The sequence below is a fragment of the Callithrix jacchus genome, chromosome 6 (assembly GCF_049354715.1).
Source record: "Callithrix jacchus isolate 240 chromosome 6, calJac240_pri, whole genome shotgun sequence".
Lineage (NCBI taxonomy): Eukaryota > Metazoa > Chordata > Mammalia > Primates > Cebidae > Callithrix > Callithrix jacchus.
Window position 1 is genome coordinate 108,600,156 of NC_133507.1, and position 15,315 is coordinate 108,615,470.

Consider the following 15,315-nt stretch of genomic DNA (forward strand, 5'->3'; position numbering starts at 1 on the left):
GACCAGCAAACTTAGTCTTTCCTCCTGCTAGCTCAGAGGAATCCTGACAGCCCAGAGAAGTGGGTTTCCCCCTAATGCAGCACACCCCCTCCACCAAGGGACAGCCAAAGTGATAAATGGGTCCTGATTCCTATGCCCCCCAACTGTATGAGACCCCACAAAAGGGGTCACTAGGCAGACAGTATACAGGGGCATTCCTACTGGGATTAGATCAGTGCCCCTCAAGAGATACCAGAGGAAGGAGCAGGCACACATCTTTGCTATTTTCCAGGCTCCTCAGGTGACATCTTCAGGTGGGAGAGGGTCCCAGTTGAATAGAGTCTGAAGTGCACCCAAAAAAATTGCAGCAGCGCTACAGAAGAGGACTCTATTACAAGAAAAACCAACAGGAAACAACAACAGCTGCAGCATCAGTGAAGAAGTTCACACAGATACCTCATCCAAAGGTCACCAAAGATTGAAACCACACAAATTCATGAAGATGAGAGGAATCAATGGAAAAATGCTGAAAACTCAACAGGCCAGAGTGCCTCTTCTCCTCCAACTCACCTCTACAACAAAGGCACAGAACTGGATGGAGGATGAGTTGGACAAATTGACAGAAGTAGGCTTTAGAAGATGAGTAATAACAAACTTCACTGAAGTAAAGGAGCATGTACTAACCCAATGCAAAGAAGCTAAGAAGCTTGATAAACAGTTACAGAACTGCTAACTAGAATAGCCAGTTTAGAGAGGAACATAAATAACCTGATGGAGCGGAAAAACACAGCACAAGAACTTTGTGACGCAAACACAAGAATCAATTGCCTAATCAATCAAACAGAAAAAAGAATATCAGAGCTTGAAGACTGTTCTGCTACAATAAGGCAGGAAGACAAGATTAAAAAAGAAAAGCTGTAAAAGAAAAAAAAAAAACTCCAAAAACTACGGAACTATGTAAAAATCAAATCTAAGACTGATGGGAGTATTTGAAAGAGATGGGGAGAATGAAACCAAGCTGGGAAATATATTTCAGGTTATCATCAAAACTTCTGCAAACTAGACAGACCACCAAAATTTAACTTCAGAAAATATAGATAATCCCAGTAATATCAACCCTAAGACATAATCATCAGATTCTTCAAGGTTGAAATGAAGGAAAAAAAGTTAAGGGCAGCTAGAGTGAAAGGCCAGATCACCTACAAAGGGAAGCTCATCAGAATAACAGTGGACCTCTCCACAGAAACCCAACAAGCCAGAAGGGAGTGGGAGCCAATACTCAACATTCATAAAGAAAATAATTTCATCCCAGAATTTCATATCAGTCCAAACTAAGCTTCATAAGTGAAGGAGAAATAAAATCCTTTTTAGGCACACAAATGCTGAGGGAATTTGTCACCACCATACCTGCCTTGCAAGAGATCCTGAAGGAAATGCTAAATATGGAAAGAAAAAACTTGTACGAGCCACTTCAAAAATGCACCAAAATATAAAAACCAATAACACTATCAAGAAATAGCATCAACCAGTATGCAAAATAACCAGATAGCATCATAATGACAGAATAAAATGTAGACATCACAATATTAACCTTAAATGTAAATGGGCTAAATGCCCCAATTAAGAGACACACTGGCAAATTGGATAAAAAGCCAACACCCCACTGGTGTGCTGTATTCAGGAGACCCAATCCTATATGCAAAGACACACATAGAATCAAATTAAAGGGATGGAGGAAAATTTATCATGCAAATGGAAAACAGAAAAAAGCAGGAGTTGAAATCCTAGCTTCTGACAAAACAGATTTTAAGCTAATGAAGATCAAAAAAAGACAATGAAGGGCATTATATAATGGTAAAGGTTCAATTCAACAAGAAGAGTTAACTATCCTAAATATATATGAACCCAATACAGGAGCACCCAGATTCATTAAACAAGTTCTTAGAGACCTAGAAAAAGACTTAGACTTCCAAGTAATAATAGCATACTCCACTGTCAATATTAGACAGATCATCAAGACAGAAAATTAGTAGATATTTAGAGCTTGAGCTCAGCTCTAGATCAAGTGACCTGATAGATATCTACAGAAATCTCCACCCACAAACAACAGAATTTACATGTTTCTCAGTGCCACATGGCACGTACTGTAAAATCAATCACATAATTGAAAGTAAAGCACTCTTCAGCAAATGGAAAAAAACTGAAATCATAACAAACAGTCTCTCAGACCAAAGTGTAATCAAATTATGACTCAAGATTAAGAAACTCACTCAAAATCATACAACTTCATGGAAATTGGACAACCTGCTTCTGATGACTCCTGAGTAAATAATGAAATTAGGGCAGAAAAAAAAGAAGCTCTTCAAAACCAATGAGAACAAAGAGAAAACATACCAGAATCTCTGGGATGCAGCTAAAGCAGTATTCAGAGGGAAATCTATAGCACTAAATGCCCACATCAGAAAGCTAGAAGGATCTCACATTGACACCATAATATAACAACTAAAAGAACTAGAGAAGCAAGAGCAAACAAATCCAAAAGCTAGCAGAAGATAAGAAATAACTAACATCAGAGTGGAACTGAAGGACATAGAGACACAGAAAATCTTTCAAAAAATCAATGAATCCAGCAGCTGGTTCTTTGAAAAAATAAACCTTTGGAAAATAAAAAAAAAAAAAAGATAGAATGTTAGCAGTCTATCTATTTTATTTATTTTTTCTTTTTCTTTCTTTCTTTCTTTTTTTTTTTTTTAATGGATTGGAGGTTTCAGTGGGATGGGAGAATCACAAGGAATCAGGTGTTCAGGGGTCCAAAGTGACTCTGGCCAGAGGTCATGGTGCTTGCAAAGGCAAGGTCATGAATTTAAGGCTAACCTGAGCAAACTTATAAGCTCAAACTGATTGGCAAAAAAAAAGAAAAAAAAAAAAAAGAAATTGGGTGTTCAGAGGAATGTATTGAGTAGAGGTGAGGAACTAGGTTGTTGAAAAGTAAAAAAAGGAGAGGAGAGGAAGAAAGAGGAAGAAAAAAGAGGGAGAGAGAACAGGAATATTGCTTCATTCTAAAAATGGGTATTAATAATGGCCAATCAATATTTTGTGTATTTAAAATGGAGAACTCTATAAATATTTATTGAGTTTACTTGTTCCGGATCCGAGTTGAAGTCCTGGATATCCTTATTAATTTTCTGTCTCGTTGAGTCTAAATCTCGTTATGGGTCTTATGTATCTGGGTATTAAGATCTCTTATTGTTGCATTGATCCTTTTACTACTGTATCTCTTTGTTGCTTTGAAATCTATTTTATCAAATGTGAGAATTGCAACTCCTGCTTTTGTTTATTTATTTATTTTTGCTCTCCATTTGGTTGGTAAATTTTTCTCCAACCCTTTGTTTTGAGTCTTTGTGTATCTTTGGATATACCGTTAGGTTTTGGCTGAATCTTTTGATTGGGGGATTTAGTCGATTTAAATTTAGGGTTACTACCATTTGATGTTAACTGGCTATTTTATCCATTTATTGATGTAAATTCTTCTTTATGTTGATGCTCTTTACTTTTTGGTATATTTTTAGAAAGGCTTATACTGGTTGTTCCTTTCTATGTATAATGCTTCTTTCAGAAGTTCTTGTAAAGCAGGCCTGGTGGTAATAAAATCTCTGAGTACTTGCTTGTTCATAAAAGATTTTATTTTTTCTTCAGTTGTGAAGCTTAGTTTGGCAGGATATGAGACTCTAGGCTGAAAGTTCTGTTCTTTAAGTATGTTGAATATTGGCCCCCACTCTCTTCTGGTTTGTAGGGTTTCTGCTGAGAGATCTGCTATAAGTCTAATAGGCTTCTCTTTATGAGTAAACTGGCCTTTCTCTCTGGCTGCCCTTAGTATTTTCTCTTTCGTTTCAATCCTGGTGAATCTAACGATTATGTGCCTTGGGGTTGCTCTTCTTGAGGAATATCTTTGTGGTGCTCTCTGTATTATCTGGGGTTGAATAGTGTCCTGCTTTGCTAGATTGGGAAAATTTTCCTGGATAATATCCTGAAAATTATTTTCCAGCTTGGATTCATTCTCTCCATCACATTCAGGTACACCAATCAAACGTAGATTGGGTCTTTTCACATAGTCCCATATTTCTTGGAGACTTTGCTTATTCCTTTTCATCCTTTTTTCTCTATTCTTGTCTTGTCATTTTATATCATTAAGTTGGTCTTCGACCTCTGATATCCTTTCTTCTGCTTGATCCATTCTGCTATTTAAATTTGTGCATATTTCACTAAGTTCTAGTGTTGTATTTTTCAACTCTGTTAGTTCATTTATATTCCTCTCTATATTGTCTATTCTTTTCAGCATTTTGTCAAACCGTTTTTCAAAGTTCTTAGTTTCTTTACATTGGGTTAGAACAAGTTCTTTTAATTCCCAGAAGTTTCTTATCATCCACCTTCTGAAGCCTACTTCAGATAATGGAACACAGTTCTTTTCCATCAGGACTTGTTCCGTTGCTGATGAGGAACTGCAATCCCCTGTAGAGGGAGAGGGGTTCTGATTTTGGGTATGCTTGGCCTTCTTAGGCTGGTTTTTTCCCTTTATTATAAATTTATCCATCTGTCATCTTTACAATTACTGCCTTTCTTATTATGTTTCTGAGTCGATGTACAATTTATTGATTCCCAGTGCTGGAATTCAAGCAACCCACTGCACCAGCCAAAATAGCAGCGATAAGACTGATGGTGCTCTTCTGCCCGGAAATCTCTGGTCTGGCTTCCTTCTTGAGTCCGCAACAAGCAGCTCTGCCTTCCTGGAGCTCCAAACACTGGTCAGTAAGGGAACCAGTCCCGTTTACTCTGCATGAAGAGCCGCCGTGTCAAGGCGCCAGCAAAACCGCTGCACCGGCCACAAGAGTCACACTGGCGACCCGTGGGACTCCTCCACTAGAAATCTGCTGGTCCGTGAGTGACAAAAATTCGTCTGAAAGTGTGGCGTCCTCTTGTTCTCTGAGCTTTCACTGGGATTTATTTATTCAAAGAATATTTTTCAGAAGAAAAGATAGAAGAATCAAATACACACAATATAAAATGGTAAAGGGGATGTCACTGAATCCACAAACTATAAACAATCGTCAGATAATATTATAAAATTCTATGACATTCCTCACTGAATTAGAAGAATAATTAAGAAAGAATAAAGAATATAGAAAGTCTAGAAAAAAACAAATAAGTTCACAGACATATACACCCTCCCAAGACTAAACCAGAAAAATGTCAAATCCTTGAATAGATCCATAACAAGTTCTGAAATTGAAGCAATAAGAAATATCCTACCAACCAAAATAAAGCCCAGAACCAGAAGGATTCACAGCCAAATTCTACCAGAGGTATGAAGAGGAGTTAATATCACTTCTTCTGAAACTACTTCATACAATTGAGAAGGAGGGACTTCTCCCTAATTTATTTTGTGAGGCTCACATCATCCTGATACCAAAACCAGACAGAGACACAACAACAACAACAAAAAACTATAAGTTAATATCTCTAACAAACATAGATTCAAATATCCTCAATAAGATACTGGCAAACAGAATCCAGCAACCCATCCAAAAGCTTATTTATCAGGTTCAAGTCAGCTTTATCCCTGAAATGCAAGACTGGTTCAACATATGCAAATCAATAAACATAATTCATAACATAATCAGAACTAATGACAAAAATCACATAATTATTTTAATAGATGCAGAAAAGGTCTTCAATAAAGTTCAATATCCCTTCATGATAAAACTCTCAATAAACTAGATATCGATGGAACGTAACTCAAAATTAAGTCATTTATGACAGACCCACTACCAATATTATACTGAATGGGTAAAAGATGGAAGCAGTCCCTTTGAAAACCAGCACAAGATAAGGATGCCTTCTTTTACCACATATTCAACATAATATTAGAAGGGCAATCAGGCAAGAAAAACAAATAAAGGGTATTCAAATAGGAAGAGAGGAGGTCAAGTTGTCTCTCTTTGCCTAAGACATAATACTTTATCTAGAAAACCCCATAATCTCAGCCCTAAAGCTCCTTAAGCTGATAAGCAACTTCGGCAAAAACTCAGGATACAAAATCAGTGTGCAAAAATCACAAAGATTCCTAAACACCAAAAATAGAGACCCAAATCATGAATAAACTCCCATTCACAATTGTTACAAAAAGAATAAAATACCTAGGAATACAGCCAGCAAGGGATGTGAAGGACCTCTTCAAGGAGAACTGCAAACCACTCCGCAAGCTAATAAGAGAGGACACAAACAAATAAAAAAAAAAAAATCCATCCTCATGGATAGGAAGAATCAATATTGTGAAAATTGCCATATTGCTTAAAGTAATTTATAGATTCAATGCCTTCCCTATCAAACTACCATTGACATTCTTCACAGAATTAGAAAAAGCTACTTTAAAATTTATCTGGAACCAAAAAAGAGCCAATATAACCAAGGCAATGTGAAGCAAAAAGAACAAAGTTGAAGGCATGATGTTACCTGACTTCAAACTCTACTAAAAGGCTGCAGTAACAAAAAGAGCAGTTTGCTGGTACCAAAAGAGACACATGGACCAATGGGACAGTACAGAGAGCTCAGAAACAAGACCACACATCTACAACCATCTGATCTTTGATAAAACTGACAAAGATAAGAAATAACGAAACAATTCTCTATTGAATAAATGGTGTTGGGAAAACTGACTACCCATATGCAGAAAACTGAAACTCAACCCTTTCCTTACACCTTATAGTAAAGTTATCTCAAGATGAATTAAGACTCAAATGTAAAAGGCCAAAACCTTAAAAAACTGTGGAAGAAACTCTGGGCAATACCATTCAGGATATGGGCATAGGCAAGGACTTCATGACAAAAACATCAAAAGCAATTACAACAAAAGCCAAAATTGACAAACAGGAGCTAATTAAACTAGAGTTTCTGCACATAAAAAGAAACTATCATCAGAGTGAACAGGCAACCTACAGAATGGGAGAAAATTTTTGCAAAGTAGCTATCTGACAAAGGTCTAATATCCAGAATATACATAGAACTTAAACAAATTTACAGGAAAAAAATTAAACTCCATCAAAATGAAGGCAAAGAAAATGAACAGACACTTCTCAAAAGAAGACATTTATGTGGCAAAGAAACATGAAAAAAAGCTCAGCATCAATGATTGTTAGAGAAATGCAAATCAAAACCAAAATGAGGCACCATCACCTGCCAGTCAGAATGATAATGATGAAAAAGTCAAGAAACAATAGGTGCCAGGAAGGCTGTGGAGTAATAGAAATGCTCTTACACTTTTTGTGGGAGTGTAAATTAGCTCAACCATTGTGGATAACAGTGCAGTGATTCCTCAAAGATCTAGAACCAGAAATACCATTTGACCCAGTTATACTATTGCTGGGTGTATACCCAAAGGAATATAAATCATTGTATTATAAAGATACCTGCACAAGTATGTTTATTGCAGCACTACTCATAACAGTAAAGACATGGAATCAACCCAAATGTCCATCAGTGGCAGAGTGGATAAAGAAAATGTGGTACATATACACCCTAGACTGCTATGCAGCCATAAAAAGCAATGAGATCATGTCTTTTGCAGGGACATGGATAAAGCTGGAATCCATCATCTTCAGCAAACTAACCTTAAAAACTGTTGAACTTAACCTTTAAAACTTCTGCAGGAGCAGAAAATCAAACGTCTAATATTCTCACACATAAGTGTGAGCTGAACAATGAGAACACATGGACATGGGGATGGGCACAGCATACACTGGGTCTTTTTTGGGGGATGGGGGAGGAAGAGCGTCAGGATAAATAGCTAATGTACATGGGGCTTAATACCAAGGTGATGGATTGATAGCTCCAGCAAACTGCCATGGCACTCATTTACTATGTACCTTCGTGCTTTGCACATGTAACCCGGAACTCAAAATAAAATAAAATTTAAGAACGAACAAGAGTAATTCTACTTACTATAGCATTGAAAAGAATAAAATACTTCAGGCTGGGCATGGTGGCTAACACCTAAAATCCCAGCACTTTGGGAGGCCAAGGTGGGTAGGTCATGAGGTCAGGAGTTTGAGACCAGCCTGACAAATATGGTGAAACCCGATCTCTACTAAAACACAAAAAATTAGCTGGGCATGGTTGCGGACATCTGTAATCCCAAATACTCAGGAGCCTGAGTCAAGAGAATCGCTTGAACCCCTGAAGTACAGCCTAGGAGACAGAGCCAGACTCTGTCTCAAAAAAAAAAAAGAAAAATTACTTCAGAAAAAACAATCCAAGAGGCAAATGGCTTATACACTAAAAACTGGAAAACAAAGTTGCTGAAAGAAATTAAACGAACCACCAGTAAATGGTATCAAATCCTATGCTTATCGATTGAAATACATAATATTGTTGAAACATCACTAACCAAAGCAATCTACAGATTCAATGCTAAACCTGTAAAATCTCAATAAAGTTTTTACAGAAAAAGAAATTCTAAAATTAATATGAAGTATCAAGGGACTCTGAAAAGCTGAAAGAATGTTGAATAAAAAGAAAAGAGTTGGAGACCTCATGTCTCCTATTTCCAAACTTACTACAAGGCTAAAATAATTAAAGTAGATTGGTACTGGAAAGAGACAAATATAGATCAATGCACTAGAAAAAATAATAAAAAATAAAGACATACATATATGGACAAATGATTCTCATCAAGAGTTCTAAGATCATTCAAGGGTGAAATAAGAATTGCTTTAATAAATGCTGCTGAGAAAAATCAATATGTCGATGCAAAAAAATTGGGGTAAATTCTCATTTTTTACTTTACTTCACACAAAATAATTAGAGGGCTGAAACACCTAAATGTAAGATCTAACACTAAAAACTCCTTAGAAAAATCATAGGAGAAAAGTCTCGCAGCATTGGATTTGGCAGTGATTCCTTGGATCTGACAGCAAAGTAACAGAGCACCAGAAGGAAACAGAAAAATTAGATTTCATCAAAATTTAAAATGTCGTGCCTCAAAAGACACTACCAACAATAAAATGACAACCAACAGAACTTGGGAAAATATTTTCTATTACACATCTAGTAAGAGATCGATATCCAGATTATACAGAGAACTCCTAAAACTCAACAACAACAAAAAACCCAAATAGCCCTATTCAAAAATAAATAACTTGAATAGGCATTTCTCCAAAAAAGCATTTAAATGGACAATAAGCACATGAAAAGATGTTCAACATCACCAATCATTAGGGAAATGTAAATAAAAACAAAAATGAGATAGCACTACACACCCAGTAGGATGGACTGCCATTATCAAATGAAACAGACAACAAAACTAACGATAACAAAAATAACAAATTTTGACATGGGCTTGCATAAATTAGAATGCTTGTGTATTGCTGGTACAAATGTAAACTAGTGAAACTCCAACTGACAACTGTACGGTGGTTCCCCCTAGAATCACCCTAAGTTCCAGCAATTCTGCTTCTGAGCATATACACAAAATAATTGGAAGCAAGGGACAAAACATGAGATATTTGTTCACTCGTGTTTCTAGCAGCATTATTCTCAATAGTCAAAAGATGGAAGAAAGTCTAGTGTCCAGTGACAAATGAGAGGATAAGCAAAATACAACGTAATATTATTCAACTTAAAATGTATTAAAATTCTAATACATGCTACTACATCAATGAATTGAGGAAAATATACTAAGTGAAGTAAGCCAGTCTCAGAGGGACAAATAGTGTATGATTCCCTAATACAAGGGAATTATAGAGAAGTAAAAATTATAGGCCGGGCGCGGTGGCTCACGCCTGTAATCCCAGCACTTTGGGAGGCCGAGGCCGGTGGATCACGAGGTCAAGAAATCGAGACCATCCTGGTCAACATGGTGAAACCCCGTCTCTACTAAAAATACAAAATATTAGCTGGACACGGTGGTGCGTGCCTGTAATCCCAGCTACTCAGGACGCTGAGGCAGGAGAATTGCCTGAGCCCAGGAGGCGGAGATTGCAGTGAGCCGAGATCGTGCCATTGCACTCCAGCCTGGGTAACAAGAGCGAAACTCCATCTCAAAAAAAAAAAAAAAAAAAAATTATATAGACATAAAATAGAATGGTGGTTGTCAGAGGCAGGGCAAAGAGGGGAATGGATTATTATTTTTTATTAAGTACAGTGTTTTAGTTTGGGAAGATGAAAATGTTCCAAGAATGGATATTGGTGATGGGTGCAGAACAATGTGAACGTATGTAACGCCAAAAAAAAAAAAAAAAAAAAAAAAAAAAAAAAAAAAACCTTGAAACCAGATAAAATGGTACATTTTATGTTCTATATATTTTACAAAAAAAATGCAATGACCCAAAAAGTTGACTACCACAAAAGAATATTATAACCTATTAGGAGCTGCAAACTCACACACCTTAGTAAGAGAGGAAACATTTGCCCTCTACTTTCTCAGCGTTCGATAATTGAGTCTATAAAATAAACTGACAGCAGGCAAATTAACAGGAGAAATGATATAGAAAGTTATTATGTGCATGGGTACATAACATGAAGAGGGGCTGAATATACTCAAACCCAGTGAGATCTAGAAGCTTATATATCCTCTTCACAGGGAAAAACAGAGGCTGGATGTAGGCAATTTAGGGGAGAATAAACAAATTTTCAGAAAGATGAATGGGCCCTCAAAACAAGTGATAGTTTGTCTACGTGTGGGGTCCTCCAGTCCCTTGGGTTAATCTTTTCTGGTTGATAAGATTCCAAGGGAGAAAGGAATTTAGGACAATTGAGCTCCTTTTAGTGGTTCTCTTCAGGCAGATAAAGAAACACAGAGAAAAACCTGGCCTGACCTGGGGTTCCCCAAGTGCATTCAGCTTAAAGTGGCATACTTTGGGGTGGCATTTCCTGAACTTTCACCTTCATCATGGACTTGGTAATGGAAAACGGTAAAATAGTCAAGATGATATTAGAACTGGAGAACGGGATTCTCACCTAATAGCATTGAAAAGGAAACAAATACACATTAAATTAGCTAAATAAGCTAAATTGTTCCACTACATTTAACTCACAAGTTTTAAGTATACAGTCCCTAGTTAGACTAAATAAAATAATAAGAAGAAAAAGACTTTGGGGGACCAATTCAGGGAAGGGACAGGAGCTCCCCAACGCTGAGGAGCAAGTTTTGCAGCCAGGCCTGGGTGTCCTATAGTGGGTATCCTATAGGACTATCCCATTCTACGTCTCTCTGCATCTGGTGTAGTGCAGAGCAGTCTTTTGCAAAGTGGTCAGGTGATATGTATATTGAATTCCCTCTGCGCAATTACTTCTTGGCATCCATGCCTGATTCAATACCTTGACAGCTCATCTTGCTTCTCAGAAGCTACAGGCTAAGTTCTAAACTGACAATTCCCCAAATCATTCGGAAATACTTCAGTGTGAGAAAGGCTCAGCATTAAACCTGCTCTATCTTGCTCTATTCTGGGCTCATACAGACACCTCTGTGAGGCCAATAATATGTGACATAAGGAGACATTATTCTCCACTGTTTATAGTTTAAAGGGTCATTGTGTAAAAGCTGGAAAATTAAACTCACAGGGGTAAAATTCAGTCATGAACAGAGCTGTACTATCATTCATTCAGTGCTACTGTTCCTTAAGCAGAGGTCTTAGACTTAATGTGTCTATTTATTTGTGTATTAATAAAGAAAGATATGTAACTCCATCTGCAATTGATACTTAGCTACAATGCCACTTGAAATGTGCTGATTAGGCCATTGTTGTAAAGAACTTAAACATTCTGTATTCATTTTTCTTTTTCTTTTTTTTTCAGAGAAAAATGTCAAGGCTGCCAATATGGCTGTATAAAGTGATTTCCAAGAGGTGCACAAAATATCTTTCTGCCATTGCTCTTATTATTATTGTAGCAAAACAGTATGTCCACCATTCCTCGCCACTTCACCTCAGCCACCGGGATCAATACAAAATGAATTTTTGATTCATTTTGAATGTATTTCCTGATTAGATCCACACCTCCCTGGGGTATGTTACACGGCTCATTTATGGGGAAAGTTCCTCTTCCGTTAACACTAAACTTGTTCCATCACGTGTCAGAATTGTGAGGCAAACAAGAAATAGTTTGAGTTGTGGATACTGCTTTGCTTCGTGCTGAGTTTTTGGACAGGATTTGAGTATCATCTTTCATCCTTTTTGTACTCCTGATGTCTAATTTGCAATTCTACAAATAGAGTTTTTACCAATATATAGTTCTTAAAAAGATATTCATATTTTAAGAAGAGGAAAAAGGCTGGGCGTGGTGGCTCACTCCGGTAATCCCAGAACTTTGGAAGGCTCAGGAGGGTGGATCATGAGGTCAAGAGTATGAGACCAGCCTGGCCAACATAGTGAAACCTCATTTCCACTAAAAATACAAAAAATTAATCAGGCATGGTGGCGGGTGCTTGTAATCCCAGGTACTTGGGAGGCTGAGGCAACAAAATCTCTTAAACCTGGGAGGTGGAGGTGCCAGTGAGACAAAAAAAAAAAAAAAAAGGAGAAAAGATACAGAATCTAATCACTTGGTATTTGAGATAACAGCATAGATTTGGAGACTCAGGGGTTGAAATATCTTTACAAGGTAGTATGTCAATACTGGCGTTTTCCCTCTCGAGGACAAGGTGGTTTGAATATTAGTTTTGGAGTCAGATTTCTTGGGATTAACTCCCAGAGTTAATTTTAGTTTATCTAGTTGTGTGACTTTGAGAATGCTACTTGTCTTCTTTGTGACTTATTTTCTTTATTCATACATTAGAGGCATAATACTAGTACCTACATCAAATCATTTATTATAAGAGACCAGTGAGTTAACTCACATAAAATATTTAGAACCGTGTTTGGCACAAAATAGGCAGTAGACACAGTTTAGCTATAACAGTTAAATATAGTTTGGAATCAGGTAGACTTGGTAGAAGTTTAAATCTACTACCTACTCATTTTGCTGCATATAGCCTCAGTTTTCTGATCTGCAAAACAGATATAGGAAGACAGTGTAAAAAATTCATGAAATAAAGTAGACAAAAAATCTTATCACAGTGGGTGGGCATCTTAAAACTAATAGTTTTAGATAAACGTTATAAGACAGTTATGCATTGCTTAACAATAGGAGCATGTTCTGAGAACCACATCATTAGGATATTTCATTATTGTGTGAACATTTTAGAGTATACTTACACAAATTTAGGTGGTATAGCCTATTACACAGTTTTACAGGATAACTGTAACCCTAATAAGTTTCTTGCCTTATGCACGTAGCAAGTCAACATACCAAGATACCGGATTGCAGCACAGTAGAGGTTTAATCCTAAGGCCACCGAGAAAGAACATAGAAGGAAACATCAAATCGGTCTTTCCATGGAGTCTGGGGCTAGGAATTGTAAGGGTTTTGAAGAGGCTGAAGTGTGATTGTTGATTTGTTGAAGAGTTCAGGGTGAAGTCAGGAGACAGGGAGATGAAGTAACTATTCTCTTGTTAATTTAGTTTCTCTGTGGGGTCTTCAAACTGGCTGGTTGCTCCACTGGAGTTCAGGATGTGCTTAAACAATTCTTAAACACAAGCTTTATGATTCTAAAGTCAGAAATTCTATCTATAGAAAAAACGGAAATGGAAATGGTCAGTGTCTAGTGCTTGCAACTTTTAGTTACAAAGAAGTGGGTCAAAATATGCAAAAGATGTGATAGGTAGGAGAAAAAGCAGGTCATTTGACCTAGACTGGGCTAAAATACTTTGTGCTTCAAAATCAACCCACGTTTTTAATTAACAACTATGACTGTATTTCCGTCCAGAATTCTTGTTCATCCTGTGAGGACAGTTTCATAGCCTGTTTCTCCTAGGCTATAAAACCAGTACAGGTTACAGAATGTTACTGTATTTGAACACTGTAGGCAATTGTAACACAATCGTATTTGCCTATCTAAACATACCTTAACATAAAAAAGGTACAGTAAAAATGCGGCATGATAATATTGTGGGACCATGATCACATATGCAGTCAATCAGTAACCAAATTTTTTTTTCTTTTGGTGGCACATGACTGTATTTTTCAAATAAGAGGTGGTATAAAGTCAGAATTGAATAAATGTTTTTATCTCTCCCTTATCTCTCATTCTATCTGTATAAGAGGTGTGACAGGCAAAAGAAAAAAGCAGATCATCTGATCTAGATTAGCTAAAATACTTTGTGCTTCAAAGTCAGACCACCTTGACATTAACAACTGTAGCAGTCACCATTTACCGAATATCCTCTTACTGCATCTTGCATCATCTAGGTGGAGTCCTAGAAACCTATTACTCTGTAATAATTATTATTTCTGCTTTTCTTATGGGGAAACCAAGACTCAGGCAGTGATCTAACCCGTGCACAGATTACATAGCTAACTCATGGCAGACCCTGGATGTGAAAGCAAAAATGTTCAGACTCATAGTAACACCTGCCCCAAAATTAAAGCAAATGGTCTCTGTAAATGTTATGGATAAGTAGGCTTTTTAAAAAAATAAATTCTATATTCATTTTTCAGGCTCCATAGTCTATTTCTCTAAATTGTTCTCAAATATTGGGACTTTAAAAATAAAAACGGAGACACCTTGTATTCTGAAATACAAGCAGAATACCTAAGAAACAAATTAGCCCTTTAACGAAATGGTGACTGGGAAAGGACCGTAGAATAACCCTGGGCTGGTAATTATCTCTGGAACAGCCAGCTTTTTTAAAGCAAACACACTGGCTGGTGATCATAAAATGATGACCAGTTCAAAGAAGATTACACCTGCTGAACAGTTAAATAAGGCCCCCAGACGGGGCCTTTTCTCCTCTTTGAAATGTCTGAAATCTTAGAGAAAATCTCAGCATGCACATAATCTTTTTCTTTATAATACTGAAATCCATTGAGAGAGTGAATAGTATATAAATTTCTGACTTAGCTTGTATACTAAGAAGGGCTAGGTTGTGAAATGTTAAAATTAAAGCCACAAATGATGTTGAAAACAATTGCGGTCTTCCATTAAAAAATAAATATAATTAAATAACATTGTAAAGACATCCATTTCCAAGAAAAGAAAGTCTGCCTTGTCTTTGTATAAGCTTCAAATTAGTCCTTTGAATAAAAGTGCCATGAAATAAGGCCAAGTTTTGCATATTTATTAGAAAGGTCAGAAGTATTGTCCAAAAAGTTCTTTAGTGACTGTGTCTATGTGATTCTGTGACCACATCACCTCTCCTTAAGTTTGGTCAGTTGGACAAGTCTATCCCATGAACATCGTTCAGTTCA